The sequence below is a fragment of the Silene latifolia genome, chromosome 9, assembly GCF_048544455.1.
Source record: "Silene latifolia isolate original U9 population chromosome 9, ASM4854445v1, whole genome shotgun sequence".
NCBI classification, from domain to species: domain Eukaryota; kingdom Viridiplantae; phylum Streptophyta; class Magnoliopsida; order Caryophyllales; family Caryophyllaceae; genus Silene; species Silene latifolia.
The window spans coordinates 164,599,081-164,605,073 of NC_133534.1; the positions used below are offsets into that span (position 1 = coordinate 164,599,081).

At 37.2% G+C, this 5,993-nt stretch overlaps 1 non-coding gene across 1 annotated transcript; it reads left to right on the forward strand.

The window, feature by feature from the left end:
• The first annotated feature begins 368 nt into the window (after positions 1 to 368).
• LOC141604317 (small nucleolar RNA R71) lies at positions 369 to 475 on the forward strand. The gene has a single exon (XR_012526022.1). It is a non-coding gene; the product is annotated as a small nucleolar RNA R71 (small nucleolar RNA).
• The last annotated feature ends 5,518 nt before the right edge of the window (positions 476 to 5,993 follow it).

A 5,993-nucleotide genomic window follows, 5' to 3' on the forward strand; every position in this document is an offset into this window, starting at 1 on the left:
GTTCACAATTCTCACATATCCCACTTGGGATTGATGAAGATGCCGTCATGGCATTAACATGATGCTTTGGTGATTTTGAGGCTTCTTAAAGTCTAGCCATAGCTTTTTAAAACTTCAAATTGATGGTATCAATGTGTGCACTAAGTTGAGCACCCAATTGAGTAATGGAGTCCACTTCATGCTTTCCTCCTCTAGTAGCCTTGCGAGGTTTACTATATTGTGAGTTATGGACCGCCATTTCCTCAATTTTGTTCCAAGTTTGACTGTCATCAACTTCGGTGAACATTCCATTTGATCCCATGTTGAGAATGTTCCTTGAGTCTTCATAAATACCGTTCCAAAATTGTTGTACCAAGAACCACTCGCTAAGTCCATGATGAGGACATGAGCGACAAATTCCCTTGAATCGCTCCCAAGCTTCATACAAGGATTCTTCATCTCTTTGCTTAAAGCCCGTAATTTGAGCTCTTAGCATGTTAGTATTTTCCGGTAGATAGAACTTTTTGTAGAAAGCTAGAGCCAACTTCTTCCAAGAATCAATTCCGAGAGTAGCCTTATCAAGGCCTTTCAACCATTGTTTCGCGGTGCCAATTAGAGAAAAAGGAAATAAGACCCATCGAATTTGGTCTTGAGTTACACCGGTTTGAGAAATCGCATCACAATAGTCACAAAAAGTCTCCATATGAGAATGAGGGTCTTCACTAGGCATCCCCCCAAATTAGCTTCTTTCGACTAATTGGATAAATGCGGATTAGGCAATAAAATTTCCGGTTAGATGTTGTGGATTTGGAGTACCATTTGGTAGGTTCTCCTCGGTGGGTACGGAATGTGATGAAAACATAGGCATTGTGGGTTGACTTTGTGTTGGATTTTGTGTTGGGTTCTCCTCACCTTCTCTTGCAAAAGGGTTGCTGAACTTAATAGTATTTGGTTGAATATCTATAACCTCACCAATACCTCTCAAAGTTCTCCTAGCAAGTCTTCTATTGGTTGTCAAAGTCCTTTCAATTTCGTGATCAAAGGGTAACAAGTCACCTTGTGACCTTCTAGACATGCAAAGTATCAAACAACTCGAAAATAATTAGAACAAACCTTGAGGAGTTTTACTTCCCCAAGGCAAAGAAAGGCACAACTAATAACAATATAAGAAAATCTAAATCAAGTTAACACCGTCCCCGACAACGGCGCCATTTTTTGTCGTGATCCCTCGTGGGGTTTAGTTTTCAGTACTTGTCGTTAGGAGCACCTAGACTAAAACACAAATTATAACTTCACAAATAACTCTACAATTAGTAAAGAGGCAAGTAAAGGTCGGATCCTAAGGGACGGGAATTGAGATGAGATTTCTATTGCAACTAGTGGTGTCTAAGAATGTCACAATTGAGGTTTGAAGTAAATGATCACTAAACTAAATAGCAATGAAAGTAAACAAGCAAGATGAATTAAAAGGGATGTAAACAATTGATAAAAGGCACAAGGGTGTCATGGGGTCATAGGGGATTCATGGGAATTAATCATACAAACATATTCTCAAATTATAAGCAAGCAATTATTGTTGTGATGGATCGAGTTGGTTTATATCTTACAATCCAAGGAAAGTTTGGGTCCCGAGCCGAATCGATTAGATTGTACAACACCTACAAGTCGACTTAATCTTCCCTACTCAACAATATGCATGATCTAATGAGACTCGAGTTGGTTTATGTCTTACAAGTCTCATTGAAAAGATAGGTGATGGGTAAAAAATGCAAGGATTCATAGGCTCGCATTTCATCAAACATAACATGTGCATAAGTTGAGATCACAACAAGCAAGCAAATAAACTATGAAAGCATATTAATTTAAGCATGAATCATTCCCCATGTTGGTTTCCCCTAATTACCCATTAACCCTAGCAAAAGAAACTACTCACTCATTATCATGTTGAACATGCTAGCAAGGTTGTCAATCATACCAACAAAGTGAAACATGATGAATAAATAAAAGTGATTAACAATAATTAAAAAGGGATTAAGAGAATTATACCTACTAATGATTCCAATAATAAAGAAAAGAATAAAAGAAGTACTTGATACTTGATTGGAAGGTTGTCAATCTCCCAATAATAACCCAAATAATCTTCAATTACCCAAAATAAAGGATGAACAAGAGAGAGATTAAGGAAATAAAACTTGTATTAAAACTTGATTAATTGTTGATTACAAGATTAAAGAGAGATTTGATTGATATTAACTACACTAAAGATTACTAAGAGGAACATGCTCTTCTAATTAGACTAATGGGGTATTTATAGTGGGGATTAGGTACATAAATTAGGGTTTACTAAGGGCTTAAATGACGATTAAGTCCTTGAGGAATCGCCGGTCTCTAGGGAGACTCCGGTCTCTTTTTCGCCGGTCTTAGAAAAAGATGCGCATCCTTCCTTGAAGCTTGTAGAAGACGAAAGTACTGTCTGGGAATCCGGGCGTTTTTGGCACGGGACGGGTGGATTTGGGAGCTTCTGGACGGGCGTCCAGAAGGGAAAGACGGGCGTCTTTGGGTGGTTTTCCCCGGGCGTCTTGTGGAGGAAGACGCTCGGATTGTGGGTGGTGGACGGGCGTCTTCAGGGCAATCCGCACGGATTGTCAAACAGTTTAATTCCTTCTTCTTTTCTTCCTTTTTCTTCCTAAAATCCTTGAGGATTTCTTCGGGGATGCAAGGATCTTTTCTCATCAATGTCCATCTACTATAGTATGTACAAAGGCCTTCTAATCTTGTCTCTCCTTGATGCTTGGTCATTGAATTCGATCAATTTAGCCTCATTTTGCCATGAAAATGCAAGGTTTGCACTCCTTTCCTACCAAGGACACAAAACTCAAAGAATATGCAAAACAAAGAACTAAAGACAATAAATGACCCAAATATGCACTAAAAAGCATGGGAACAAGACTAATTCGGGGAATAAATATGCTCTAATTATGGTCACATCATATAGATTGACTAAGAAGAAACTTGTAAGTACATAATTCTTATAGTATTAGACTAATAGGTGTTTTAGTCGGATGTTATATATGTTCATAGTAATCATACATATTTTGAGAGGATATCAATGTGATGAATGAATTGTAGGCAAAGATTGGAAAATTCAGTCGTCACGACGCTTGGGTGGAAGGTCACACTCCTAAGAATGGAAAGACGGAAACTGAATATGATAAGGACATCAGAGAAAAAATTGTAAGTTTGAATAAATATGTCACTCCTACCACTGGTGGTCGGAGTTATATAATTGTGAGTTGCTTAATGGTTTTATGTGTATGTAGAAGATCTGTGAGAAAGAGGTACAAGAAGGAAAATGGAAGCCTGAAGGACGTGATGACATTCTTGCTAGGGCAATTGGCAAAGCAGAGCATCCAGGTCGTGTGAGATGGGTATCGACGCATGTTGGTATCACTAAGTATTTTGGGAAAACTACTCGAAGTGGTGATGATTCCAAGAAGGTAATCTATAAATACTGTATTTGAACCAACGTAATTTATAACTATATATGCTGACATTAATTTCTAATACACAGCTACAGAAAATAGCCAGGTTGATGTTGAGAATGTTGGAAACTGGGGAAAAGCCATCAGAAAAAGAGTTGGATATGGTTCAAGAAGTCATAAAGAAAGTAGAGGAGGAGGAGGAGGAGGAGGAGGAGGAGGAGGAGGAGGAGGAGAAGGAGAAGGAGGAGGAGGAGGAAAACGAGGTAATAATATTTATGTCTTATATATATATAATGTGTTATATGATTTGGAAAATCAGTTCGTGTTATATGGTTAAGTGTTAATGTACAGAAAGAAGTCGAGGAGGACATGGCAAGGGAGAAGAAAATGGCAAAGGAGACTGAGGTGGGAGCCGAGGATCGATATTAGGCAGTTGAAGAGGAAGAGGAAGCCAGGAATGTCGTGACACAGGATGAGATTCAGGTAGTTGATGATCAGACGTTCTTCTCTACACCGAAAAAGGTAATAGCTGCTAGTTTATAATTATTCATCTCAGTACACGTTTTTTACTTATGAAATTTATTAAAGGTAGTGAATGTATGTGTACAAATTGATTACAGTTGTCATGAAGGGCGATTGGAAGGTGGATTGTCATCTGTTCTATTTACAGGGGAAACAGAAAGTTGCTGTTGCCAGGGGATACATGTTCACTTACGACCGGCTTCAACAAGTTAAGGTTCATGGTATACCCCTTCGTCACAATTGTAGGAAAGTGGAAGTGTCCCAATTATATAAAGACGAGTATGGGGAAGTAAAAGTACCATTTCCTAATGAGGAGATCACTTATTTGAAAGAAGCCCTAAGCTCTTATGTGCAATGGCATAACAACCTCATCAATGTTGTCATCCCCGAGGTACCTATACGCAGACGTTAATTATTACTTATTCTTTAAATATATTAGGGGTACGAATATTAACACATCGTAAGTACTTTAATCTTTACATTTGCAGAAGTTAAGCAAAGCCTTGGCGGCAGCTAAAGCAATTACTACTACGTCAATGGAAGTTGTTGCAGTCAAGCCTGCTTATGATTCTTATTATGAATCGTGTGAATATAAGAAAAAAATGAAAACTGCTTCATTGAAGGCTTTGCACAACCTGGCTGTAAAGAAGTCACCTAGAGGGGTTGTAGTCATGATTAACATTGAAGAGGAAATTATGGGCGCAGCTGATATAGCCGTACTGGACCCAAAGCAACTGATAGAATTTGTCGACCTTGGCAATTTAGATGTTGTTCACATTTTGATTTGGATGAAGTAAGTTTTATTAATAAAACTATTTAGTCATTTCCATTTATGAATAATGATGTTTGTTTAAATTATCAATTATAATAACATTCTTCGTTCCTTGTGGCATAATAGGTACCTCAATAATCAGTTCGCTGAGTGGAAGGTCCCAATTCACACCTACGGATTCTTGAGCCCTGAGGCGTTCTCTGTGCATAAAATTTCATACGAAGAACAAATCAATAGTATCGCTCGTCAGTTCTTGTCGACCAAAAAACTATGGCTTGCCCCCTACAATGAGAATATGTATGTATACTACGTGATTATTGTAATGAATCATGCTTCTATAAATATATTATTAACATGCTTAAATGCGTGTAAATGAACTAACAGTTCAATGTTCCAAATTGAATAGGAAGCATTGATGCTACTGCAATCCAAGTGGAAACAAAAACAGTGTACTGGATTGACTCTCGTGAAGGCAAACCCTCTAACAGTTGTGTAAGGATGATAACTGAGTAAGTTTACAACCTTCAATAATGTCATTTGTTATTGTATAACTTGAGCCATATATATGCAAATAATAATGGAATGTGTGTATTTTTATGAATTAGTGTTTTTGAAGCAAAAAAAAAAAGATTATGTCCACTTGGAAAATATGAAAGCAATGCTATTTCCAATTTTATCACGCCATTAGTAAGTGTATTCTTAATAATTACTCGTATCATTTAATTTATGTTTTTGTGAGAGGTTGATTATCGAATTCAGCTGTGTGATTTATATAATACTTTCCTGAAGCACCAGACGACAAACAATGAGCCTTTTACGTTTGTCAGTCCATGTGGGAGGTTATCAATAGAAAACTATCTACCATTCCGATAGGGGTTAGTGTGATTTAAAAACTATTTCAGACGTACATTGAGTTCAATTCTGTATACTTCCATGTATTATATCTATTTTGATTATGTATATTTTAAATTTTAGTTTCCACTAATACTCAACAAAGCCCCAGAATATTCGCCAGAGGACATCAAGCAGATGAGAAATATGTGGGCAAGTTATGTTTTTTTCATTAGCGGAGTCTAAATAGTTTTCTCATGCTTTATGTACGAGTGTGTAAATATAGAGCCATTGTGTATTGGCTTCTTTTGTTTTTCTGAGGAAGTTGTGTTTTGGCTTTTGATTATCCTATTTGTACTGTTTTTAAATTGGGTTTAATTGATCACGGGGTGTAACATTTTTATAAA